General features: G+C 42.0%; 1 long non-coding RNA gene across 1 annotated transcript; it reads left to right on the plus strand.

Annotated features, from left to right (window-relative positions):
• The first annotated feature begins 10,135 nt into the window (after positions 1-10,135).
• Positions 10,136-12,323, plus strand: LOC138954369 (uncharacterized). The gene is made up of 2 exons (XR_011451806.1): positions 10,136-10,240; positions 10,797-12,323. It is a non-coding gene; the product is annotated as an uncharacterized lncRNA (long non-coding RNA).
• The last annotated feature ends 378 nt before the right edge of the window (positions 12,324-12,701 follow it).

Genomic DNA, 12,701 nt, shown 5'->3' on the forward strand with positions numbered 1-12,701 from the left:
CTGTCGATAAAGATATGCAGAGTTACGGGAGATAACAAATTTATGATCATTATTTTAACATTTGTTACGTCCCCTGTTCAAGGGTCGGCCCGATAACGACGTGACATGACCCTGCAAATGCGAAACTGAATTATTCATATTTGTTGACTTTTTCACATAGGAGTAGGATAATTAATTGTAAGTTTCATTTGTATATTTGCAATCAAATACAGCATGAGCTCAAACCATGAGTTTTACATTTTAAAAATACGCCATCATATATACTTGAAATACTCTCATAGCTTTCCTTACGGTAAACAAGATTGAGTGTAAACATGGCCGGCTGCTACTTTCCCGCGTGAGCGAAGTTTATTTGTTTTCTTAGTTCAAGTTAATATCGAAAGAAGAGACATTCTTGCGAATGTTGGACAGCACATTGATGATATGTTATCCGAGACGAATGTCGCCTCGGGATCTCAATCTGAGTGCTGGTCCCAGTGCCACGTGGTGGCGGTGATAGTTGACAAGTTGTGTAGCCAGTCACTCTTTGATATTTCTGATGTTGAAATATCACTGGTGTTTGCGCGGAGAACTGTCCAAGGACGGATGGAAACCTACAGGTGTGTTCAAGCTGTTATAACGTCAACTCGAGGACAACCGACGGATGGAGCGAGTAAGTGATTTCGTTTTTTGACTCACATGCGAAGCAAAAGTGAGTCTATGTACTCACCCGAGTCGTCCGTCCGTCCGGAAAACTTTAACGTTGGATATTTCTTGGACACTATTCAGTCTATCAGTACCAAATTTGGCAAGATGGTGTATGATGACAAGGCCCCAAAAAACATACATAGCATCTTGACCTTGCTTCAAGGTCAAGGTCGCAGGGGCCATAAATGTTGTCTAAAAAACAGCTATTTTTCACATTTTTCCCATTTTCTCTGAAGTTTTTGAGATTGAATACCTCAACTATATATGATATATAGGGCAAAGTAAGCCCCATCTTTTGATACCAGTTTGGTTTACCTTGCTTCAAGGTCAAGGTCACAGGAGCTCTTCAAAGTTGGATTGTATACATATTTTGAAGTGACCTTGACCCTGAACTATGGAAGATAACTGTTTCAAACTTAAAAATTATGTGGGGCACATGTTATGCTTTCATCATGAGACACATTTGGTCACATATGATCAAGGTCAAGGTCACTTTGACCCTTATGAAATGTGACCAAAATAAGGTAGTGAACCACTAAAAGTGACCATATCTCATGGTAGAAAGAGCCAATAAGCACCATTGTACTTCCTATGTCTTGAATTAACAGCTTTGTGTTGCATGACCTTGGATGACCTTGACCTTGGGTCAAGGTCACATGTATTTTGGTAGGAAAAATGTGTAAAGCAGTTGTTAGTGTATGATGTCATATTGCTAGGTTTAGTTATTTGACCTTGACCCTGAAGGTCAAGGTCATGTAAAGGTCAAGGTCAAGCATGTGAGTCGTATGAGCTTTGCCCTTCTTGTTTTTGCTTTAATGTTAGTTTTGCTGTTATACAGTGTGGGGGGGGGGGGGGGAGGGGGACATACTGCTGTATCTGTATATGTAGATGTAGGTGTGTTTTGTCCTGTTACAGTGGGGGAGGGGGGGTGGAGTACAGACTCATGATACTGCTGAATCTGTAGCTGTAAGTGTGGTTTGCACTGTTACACTTGGGGGGTGGGGTGTACATACTGATGTATCTGTAGCTGTAGGTGTGTGTATTGCATTGTAACACTTGGGGGGGGGGGGGGGGTTGTATGTTAGTTTTGCTGTTATACAGTGGGGGGGGGGGGGAGTACATACTGCTGTATCTGTATATGTATATGTAGGTGTGTTTTGTCCTGTTACAGTGGGGGAGGGGGGGTGGAGTACATACTCATGATACTGCTGAATCTGTAGCTGTAAGTGTGGTTTGCACTGTTACACTTGGGGGGTGGGGTGTACATACTGATGTATCTGTAGCTGTAGGTGTGTGTATTGCATTGTAACACTTGGGGGGGGGGGGGGTTGTACATACTGATCTATCTGTAGCTGGTGGTGTGTTTTGCACTGATGCACACTTGGGGGGGGGGGGGGGTGTACATACTGCTGAATCTGTAGCTGTAGGTGTGTTTTGCACAGTAACACTGGGGGGGGGGGGGTGTACATACTGCTGAATTTGTAACTGTAGGCGTGTTTTGTACTGTTACACTTGGGGGGGGGGGGGGGTTGTACATACTGATGTATCTGTAGCTGTAGGTGTGTTATGTACTTTTACAGTAGGGGGGGGGGGGGGGGTTGAACATACTGCTGTATATGTAGCTGTACGTAGGTGTGTTTTGCACACAGGGGAGGGGGGGGGGGTTGAACATACTGCTGTATCTGTAGCTCTAGGTGTGTTTTGCACACAGGGGAGGGGGGGGGTTGAACATACTGCTGTATCTGTAGCTCTATGTGTGTTTTGCACTCTACACTGGGGAAGGCGGTGGAGTGTTGTACATACTGCTGTAGGTATGTTTTGTACTGTTACAGTGGTGGCAGCGGAGGGAGGGGGGGTGTACATAAAATTTTCTGAATCTGTAACTGTAAATGAGTTTTGTACTGTTACAGTGGGGGGTGGGGGGGGTGGGGGTTGTACATACTGCTGTATCTCATAATATGTAGCTGTAGGTGTGTTTTGCACTGTTACACTGGGGGGGGGGAGGGGGGTTGTACACACTGCTGTATCTGTAGCAGTAGGTGCGATTTGTGCTGTTACAGTTGGGGGGGGGGGTGTACATACTGCGGTAGCTGTAGGTGTTTTTTGCACTGTTACACTTGGGTTGGGGGAGGGGGGGTTGTACATATATACCGCTGAATCTGTAGCTGTAAGTGTGTTTTGCACTGTTACATTGGGGGGGGGGGGGGGGTGGTATACATACTGCTGTAGCTGTAGGTGTGTTTTGTACTGTTACTAAGGGGGAGGGGAGGTGTACATACAGCTGTAGCTGTAAGTAATTTTTGCACTGTTACACTTGGGGGGTTGTACATACTGCTGAATCTGTTGCTGTAGGTGTGTTTTATAGTGTAATACTGAGGGGGGGGGGGGGGGTGTATATACGGCTGTAGCTGTAGGTGTGTTTTGTACTGTTACAGTGAGGGCGGTAGGGGCGGGGGGTTCTACATACTGCTGTATCTGTAGCTGGTGATGTGTTTTGCACTGTTACAAACGGGGGGGTGGGGTGTACACACTGCTGTATCTGTAGGTTTGTTGTCTACTGTAACACTGGGGGGAGGGGGGGGGTTGTACTGCTGTAGCTGTAAGTGAATTTTGCACTGTTACACTTGGGGGGGGGGGGGGGTGGTACATACTGCTGTATCTGTAGCTGCATGCCCAGCCAGCAAGACATTAGCGGCCGATAGTCGGCCGAACACCCTTCAAAAAGTCGGGCAGGTGACGTCAAAACATACGACGCGGGTGTTGGCCCGACTAACTTTTGCAAAGAGGCAACGAGGCGGCCGACAGGCGGCCGAACACCTGTACAATGGCGGCACGCATCCGGTCCGATGTTAATCGGCCCGATGGCTTATTAGACCTGCGGCCCGACACCTTATGCCGACATCGTCCCGATGTCTTCCCGCTGAAATCGATATCTTCCCGATGTCGACATAAGGTGTCGGGCCGCAGGTCCAACAAGTTATCGGGCCGATTAACATCGGACCGGATGCGTGCCGCCATAGTGCAGGTGTTCGGCCGCCTGTCGGCCGCCTCGTTGCCTCTTTGCAAAAGTTAGTCGGGCCAACATCCGCGTCGTATGTTTTGACGTCACCGGCCCGACTTTTTGAAGGGTGTTCGGCCGATTATCGGCCGCTAATGTCTTGCTGGCTGGGATATCGCGACGGGGAAAGGGGGGAGATGGGATAGAGCCACTTGTCAATTGTTTCTTGTTCACAAAGCACTAATCAAAAATTTGCTCCAGGGGCTTGCAAGTAGTACAATGTATTACCTTACTGGGAGAATGCAAGTTTTCAGTACAAAGGACTTAATATTTCCTACATACTGCTTGACTAAAATCTTCACAAAAATTGACTCCATTCTATACAAGAAACACTTAACAAGAGTAAAAAGAGAAACAGAATCCGTTAGTCGCCTCTTACGACATGCTGGGGGAGCATCGGGTAAATTCTTCGCCCTAACCCGCGGGGGGAAAACAAAGATATAACTCCAAAAAAAGGTAACAAATTAGACAGTTAATATATGTATACAAATTGAGCGGACAAATACAACAATACTATACAACCAAAATAAATTGGTAATATACACTTCAATACATACAAACAAAAAGAAAAGAAAAATAGGTTTAACAAAATCAGGTAAGAAATCAGACAGATAATATGTATACATTAGGCGGACAACGATAATATACAGCCGAAATAAATTGGCAATACCATTATGCCATGCATCTTTTGTAAAAACACAAAACAAAACAAAAGCATGTATTACATACATATACATACCAATAAAGAAACTAGATGTAACGCTAACATACTAAAATCATAACATGGGCTACAAATCTTGCTAGCTTTATTAGTTTTATCTTAGATTTACAATTCATTAAAGGCACAGTAAGCCTCCCGTAAACCATCACAGAGCTCCCCGAGCGTCTACATACAGTACAAGCATACTTCCATTTGAACGCTCACCGAACGGGAACATCCTGGCTGCTTTCTGTCGAGCGTGAGAAATTTTCAAAGAATTTATTTTCGTGGACTTGGTCCTCTACAACAATGGCGCCTCGTTTTGGTGCTGGACGGCTGTTATGAATATTCAATACCGGAAATCACGCCCGGACAGTAAGCCTCCCGTAAACCATCACAGATACTGTCAGGCTTTTTTACACACAGTACAAACACCCTTCCATTTGAACGCTCACCAAACGGGAACATCCTAGGTGCCCTACGTAAAGAGCGAGCAATTTTTAAAGAATTAATTTTGCAGATTGTCTCGAACACTTTTTGGACCCATCCTGAACTCAGGTCGAACATGAGTTACTTCCCTTCGGGTCTCATTCTATCGATGTAAACTGGCGATAGCCGTGAATCGATGATCATCAAAATGTTTTTGGACCGTGGTGCGTCAGTTTTTGCGCAAGACGTAACTTTTAAAATCTAAATAATAAATTGACAGCTTGTTACACAAACATTCTTTAATCATAAAAGAATTCTTTTTTCATCAAGACAAGATCAGTACAATAGACCTTTTTCACTTAAATTTTGGCGCATGCGCTGTGAAGTTTATTGTCAGATCTACCGGAACTAGGGGGCAAAAGGAAAAATCGACAACGAGGCTTGGTGCAAAGTAAAGTGCGGAGACGACGAGGCAAATTGTTGTGTTTACAACTGCAAGTGCAACAGTGGAATGAAGAAAGAGTAATACGGTGGACAGAATTTGTCATTGTATGGCTTTCCGATGGGTGCAAGTGCGAAGGCGCAACAGCGAAGGACGCGATGGGTGCAAGCAATCCGACGACAGGGGTTTGTCGTGCCATTGAAAAGTCTGCTCGCGTCACTTCGTGTCTGGCAATGGTACGGCTATCAACGATGCCAAGTCCGTTGACTTCGTACCTACCCTTAATATTGGATTTGAGAGAACATCAAGAACAAGTGACTCTAGCAGAAGGACAAGGTACTGGTCGGAGACGGGTGCGTATCGCTAGCGCTACGTGTCATTTGTGCTACGTGTCATTTGTCCTACGTGTCATTTGTGCTACGTGCCGCTATCGCTACGTTGATTAGTGCTACAAATAATTTGTCGATGAGTCGCTATCATTCGTTCATTATCACTACGTGTCGATAGCACTACATCTTTTAGCGCTACGTGTCATTATCGCTACGTGTCAATACCACTACTTACTGACGACTCTCTCTTTCTCCTTTTTTCTCTCGCTCTCACTCCTGGTTTGTGTACGTGTATATGTATGTCGGTGTATGTGTGTGCGTGTGTGTATGTTTCAGTGTGTGTGTGTGTGTGTGTGTGTGTGTGTGTGTGTGTGTGTGTGTGTGACTCTATCTCTCTCTCTCTTCCTCACTCGCTCGCTCACTCACTGTCTCTCTCTCTGCCTCTCTCTATCTCTCTCTGTGGCCTTAATATAATAAACCATTCTGAGTTCTGAGTTATCTCTCTCTCTCTCTCTCTCTCTCTCTCTCTCTCTCTCTCTCTTTCTCTCTCTCTCTCTCTCTCTCTCTCTCTCTCTTATGTTATGTTCGTTTGCATGTATGTTTTTGTTTGTTTGTTTAGTCTGTTAATCGTTTGTTTGTTCGGTTGTTTGCTTTTTATTACTTCTTTGATTCATATTCTAACATTTTTTAAACGTATTGTCATTAGATTAAACCCTCCCATGGGCGAGGGCTGGATGTAAAAAAAACACCTGTTTGCTTATGCCATTACCCTCGTTAATAAAGAATTTGTCTTTTGTCTTGTCTTGTCTCTCTCTCTCTCTCTCTCTCTCTCTCTCTCTCTCTCTCTCTCTCTCTCTCTCTCTCTCTCTCTCTCTCTCTCTGAAGTTAAGCTTATAATGCTAAAAAATCACACTCCTTCAGAATCTGATTATAAAAATGTGCAAGTATTACCATTTCAAAAAAGATTAATGTATAATAAAGGTGTTATGATGCATAAAGTGATGTCAGGATATGCACCGGAGACATTACGTGATAATTTTATGTTGAACTATAACAGACTAAAAATCATAACACCGACTCCACGTATTGACCTTTTCAAATCAAGCCTTCTTTATTCAGGTGCGGTTCTATGGAACTCACTGCCTATTTTTCTTAAGCATAAAACAAACACAGACAGCTTAAAAAAAAATTATATGTCGCACATAATGCAACTAAACATGTGCTGAATGGTTCATCAATTCATTTAAAATGTATGTGCATGTTAAACAAAATTATAATAATGTGCAGATCTAAATGAAGTTATGTTAAAAATTGACACTTGGAAATTGTACTTAAAATGCAGCATGACAATTTATTTTTTAAATTTGTATCTGTATATACAGTTATAATGTATTAAGTTTGATGTGATAGTTCTTTGATTATATTGTTTTCTGTTCTTGTTGACCCTATATTAGGGCGAGGGCTGGATGTAAAAAAGCAATATTCTTGCTTATCTATTACCCTCGATAATAAAGATTTTGTCTTGTCTTGTCTTGTCTTCTCTCTCTCTCTCTCTCTCTCTCTCTCTCTCTCTCTCTCTCTCTCTCTCTCTCTCTCTCTGAAGGAATATTTTGTTGTTCCTTTCATTTTGCCAGAGATTTGTAATTTTCGGAAGAAAGTCTCTGCATGATTTTCAGTTGTTTCTTTCGGATTTTGATCTTTTTAGAAAAAAAGGGCTTTGCTTTTGACAAATTGTAAGAAAGTGTTATTGCATATATTTTTACTAGAATGTTGACACAAGGTATAACTGAGGATATTGAAACCTTTTCTTCTCTCCCAAATTCTTTTATGAAATGAGAGGGGGAGAGAGAGAGAGAGGGTGGGGGGGGGGGGGATTGACTGACAGACAGACAGAGAAAGCGCGAGAAAGCGGAAGAGAGAGACAGTTAACAGAGAGAGAGAGAGAGAGGGATGGAGGGTGCTTTTTATTTTATGGTTGGTTGGTTTTAGTTCTTAATGCACTGTTTTTGACAATAGTTTTCATTCGGTAAAAGGCAAATTCAATTACCGCTCTCTCTCTCTCTCTCTCTCTCTCTCTCTCTCTCTCTCTCTCTCTCTCTCTCTCTCTTGGACATGTACCAGACTATTTAACTAAAAGAATATTATTAACTGAGACTTCATCAAGCCGCACGAAGAAACTAAATGTTCCCCTCCCTAGAATTGACTTGTATAAAACTAGTCTGGCACACTCAGGTCCATTTCTGTGGAATGGTTTACCAGTCTCTCTCAGACAGCCACTTTCTGTTGCCAGTTTTAGAAGACATACTTTTTTGTATATGCTTTCATCGTCGTGTGGCACTTAATGCCGCGATCAGGTACTGCTGTTCGATAAGTACATGAAGATCTACTAGTATAATCATTTCAGTTAAGTTTTTTTTCTTCTTTTTTTTTTTCTTTGTCTGATTTAATAACCATGTTTTTATGTTTCTGTTTTGCTTCTTCTTCTGCTATAATATTATGCACTGCTTAGTTAATTCCCTCTTGGGCGAGGGCTGGATGAAAAAAGATCTTTGCAGTATCTACTCCATTACCCTCGAAAAATAAAGTTGGTTCGTTCGTTCGTTCGTTCGTTCTCTCTCTCTCTCTCTCTCTCTCTCTCTCTCTCTCTCTCTCTCTCTCTCTCTCTCTCTCACACACACACACACATGCACACGCACACACACAAACGCATACGTACCCACGGTATCGTACACACACTCACACACAGAAAAACATCCGTGTATGTATATACGGTATCATGCGAGAGAGAGAGAGAGAGGTAGAGAGGTGGGAGGGGGAAAGAGCGAGCGAGAAAGAAAGAGCGAGAGAAGACAGAAAGACAGATGGAGAGAGAGAGGGGGAGGAGAGCGGGAGAGACAAGGAGAGAGCGATTTTAAAGAGGAACAGAGAAAGAGCGATTGAGAGGTGCAGAGAGAGAGAGAGAGAGAGAGAGAGAGAGAGAGAGAGAGAGATCAAATCAAATCAAATCAAATCAAATTTTATTTTACGAGGGTTGTGGCAGAGAGAGAGAGAGAGAGAGAGAGAGAGAGAGAGAGAGAGAGAGAGAGAGAGAGAGAGAGAGAGCAAGCTCAGAATGGTTTATTATACTAAGGCCACAAACTCATATACAAACCACGGGGGATGGGGGAAAAACAAAATCAAACAAGAAGGGCAAAGCCCATACGACTCACATGCTTGACCTTGACCTTTACATGACCTTGACCTTCAGGGTCAAGGTCAAATAACTAAACCTAGCAATGACATCATACACTAAGAACTGCTTTACACATTTTTCCTACCAAAATACATGTGACCTTGACCCAAGGTCAAGGTCATGCAACACAAAGCTGTTAATTCAAGACATAGGAAGTACAATGGTGCTTATTGGCTCTTTCTACCATGAGATATGGTCACTTTTAGTGGTTCACTACCTTATTTTGGTCACATTTCATAAGGGTCAAAGTGACCTTGACCTTGATCATATGTGACCAAATGTGTCTCATGATGAAAGCATAACATGTGCCCCACATAATTTTTAAGTTTGAAACAGTTATCTTCCATAGTTCAGGGTCAAGGTCACTTCAAAATATGTATACAATCCAACGTTAAAGGACCCTTGCGACCTTGACCTTGAAGCAAGGTCAACCAAACTGGTGTCCAAAGATAGGGCTTACATTGCCCTGTATAGCATACATAGGTAAGGTTGCCATTCTCGATAACTTCAGAAAAAAATGCGAAAATGTGAAAAATGGTCGTTTTTAAGACAACAATTACGGCCCCTGTGACCTTGAACTTGAAGTGAGGTCAAGTTGCCGCACATGTTTTTTGAGATCTTGTAACCATACACCATCAGGCCACATCAGGTGTTGATAGACTTAATAGTGTCCAAGAAATATCCAACGTTAAAGTTTTCCGGACGGACGGACGGACGCCGGGACGGACGGACGGACGGACGGACGGACGGACGGACGGACGACTCGGGTGAGTACATAGACTCACTTTTGCTTCGCATGTGAGTCAAAAACCACACACCAACAACAACCATGAAATAAATACGTGGTGAAAAAAGAGAGAGAGAGAGCGAGAGAGAGAGAGAGAGAGAGAGAGACACACACACACACACACACACACACAGACAGATCCGACAGACAGCCATGCAGACAATATATATACACACTCACACGCAAACACAAAGGGAAGTGTCTGCCGTTTGAACATGTAGTATAGTGCTATCGACACGTATCGCTATCGACACGTAGCGCTACAGTGCATTGGTTTTTCAAAAATAGTGATATCGACACGTAGTTCTATTGAGACGTAGTGATAATGGCACGTGTGAATTGTGGCAATAGCACTACGTGCCGATAGCACTACTATTTTTGGCAATTTGTGTCGATAGCACTACAGAAAATAGCGCAAACGATACGTAGCACAAATGACACGTAGCGCTAGCGGGACGCACAGGTCGGAGACGTGACTTTGTCCGCTGAAGACCGACAACAAGCAAGCGGTTTTGCTCCCACCCCCCAGTGTCAACGCTGAAAATATCATCGGATCTGGAAGAGACTCAGAGCCAAGTAAGCTTTGTTTGTTTTTATCAATTTATGATCTGCTGACTTCAATTAATTGTCTTCCTACATCAGTGTATAACAAATTTAAAATGAATCTGCAGCCCAAAACGGATGCACAGGAAGGGTCACGAAACAGATTCAAGATTTTAGAAAACAAACAAACAAGATCTAGACATATGTCGACAAGCCGCGTGCATTCAATCAACCGACTCTTGAATGGAGAAGATTAAGGAGGTTACTTAATACAGATAGTGATGCAGTTTTCAAGACATCGATAAAGCTCATGCTGAATCATTTTTTTTATTCCCAGAAATGTACCATTGAATTGATGTAACAACAACAATAGCACTAGATTTCTACAATTTTGATTTTGCATAGAACACTCCGAAATAATTTCCGGGGAGCATCTCCCGCACCCCTAAGTTTTTTTCAATTTCAGGAGTTATTTCCCTCATGTATTTTCATGCTTAAATGCTGTGAGTGTGATGCATGTGTAATCTGATAACAAGATCATTGATGTTAATTATATTGCTAATGTATACATTTGATTTTGTATTTACAGAAGCAGCCATTCCTTTGCCCTCCGCATCTAGTGAGAGCTTAGGACCAAGGCCAGACCATGCCTTTGCAAAGAGGGACACGACTACCTGTGAGGGTATTGTTATTGGAACACAGACTACCTCAAGTTGGCAGAGCTGCAGATGACAATTACATAACAGGCCTCTGTGATTAATCGTCTGACTGAAGATGTTTCTGGCTTGAAGAAAGACAACATGAAGCTGAAGGAGAACATACGCTCTTTTTCTGTTGATTCTCTACTGAAAAATGACACTGCAGTATGGTTTTACACATATGGTGATCTTTCGGTATGCATGTACCTACTTCGTAAAAAAGGCAGGTCTACATTACTGGGTTGATGAGCTGCCAAAGGCCACATCACTCCAAAGAGCAAGAAGCTTATTTTGTCATGTAATGGTTTATATAATTTACTCTGGTACTGTATAGAATAAGGGCCCATTATCAATCAAATCTCTGGTCTGGTCCGAGTTTGTTTCATAAATGATTGTATGTGAGCTTACGAACATAACGATTTCCACTTTAAATAAATGCGATCAAGATAATTAGATAGACAACATGTCAAGAGACGTTTATTCCTTATTTCTTGTTATAATTGAAGGATATTATTATGCAATATACTGCTTTGTTTTATGGCTTCAAATTGTCTCCCTTGTACCGACACTTTAGTACACAATTTCTTAAAGAAAATTACCCCCCAAAATTATTCAAAACAGTCTTTGACATATCTACAGTTTAATTAAAAGAAAAACTGTATTTTATTTTAAGTGATAAATAAATAGACAAATCTTGGGACTGTGCACAAACTGATCGGCTTGAACTCAAAAGTCGCAACCAAGAATCTTCTGCAACTTTTGAGTTCAAGTCTGTCAGCTTGTGCACGGTCCCACAATCAGTTCAATAAGAATTTTCCTTGATATAGCCTGGAAAAAAAAGTAAGTAACAAATTTTGTACAAACAAATTTGTTTAAGGGAGACAATTGGAATCATGTTTTTTAAAATCAGTGAATTGCATTATAATTTCCTCAAAAAAATAACTGTGAAATAAATTGGAAAAAAAAGTGCTAACATTATTACCTTGATCAGATCGATGTGTATGACAAGGAATTTCTATGTTTGCTGATTTAGTTGTCCGGTAATGACTTTTTCATGCACGGGGCTTCTAAATTCACTCGCTCAAACGCTCATGTCTGCACCAACATTCACACACGTCCATATCGGCACATTCATAAGGGATGGTGACAACACGCTCTCTAACAACAAACATGGCACAAAACGAATGAACTGAAAATTTCAAACATTTCGCTATTGAATCAAATCATCAGTACATGGATATCAAATCATAAAACATCTCACAAAATACCTCCTTGCCATTCCGAAGTTGAAGAAGAACACAGTCCGGCATTACACACACTACACTTTCATCACTGAGAATCGCTGTTCACAACACATGTCCTCGGCTCTGATACGTTCTCCGAATAATACACGAAAGTCCTGGATGATGGTATAGTCCGTACGAAGCCGAAACACTTCTTACTATCCTCTGACACAAGTTCTTATCAGCTTCCACAATCTTCTGTCTTAACTGCAGGCATTTAAAAATTTAACCTGAACTCACACACAGAGGTGACAGCACTACGTACCCTCCCTCGCTGTAAACAAAGTACTGATTTTACCTGTCCATATCAAAGCTTCATACATTTTTCACTTGACAGAACAGTTAACTGTTGCTACTAACTTAATTAACTGGTATTGGAAAAAAATATCACACCTTGAAAACCCTACTTCAGTATATCATAACTATATGCAGCCTTCAAACGGTTGGTACCGGTTGTTGAAGATCTCTTAGTCGCACTTCCTTGCATCCGGACTTCTTGGGTCAAAATTGAGG

Source organism: Littorina saxatilis, unplaced genomic scaffold, assembly GCF_037325665.1.
Source record: "Littorina saxatilis isolate snail1 unplaced genomic scaffold, US_GU_Lsax_2.0 scaffold_647, whole genome shotgun sequence".
NCBI lineage: Eukaryota > Metazoa > Mollusca > Gastropoda > Littorinimorpha > Littorinidae > Littorina > Littorina saxatilis.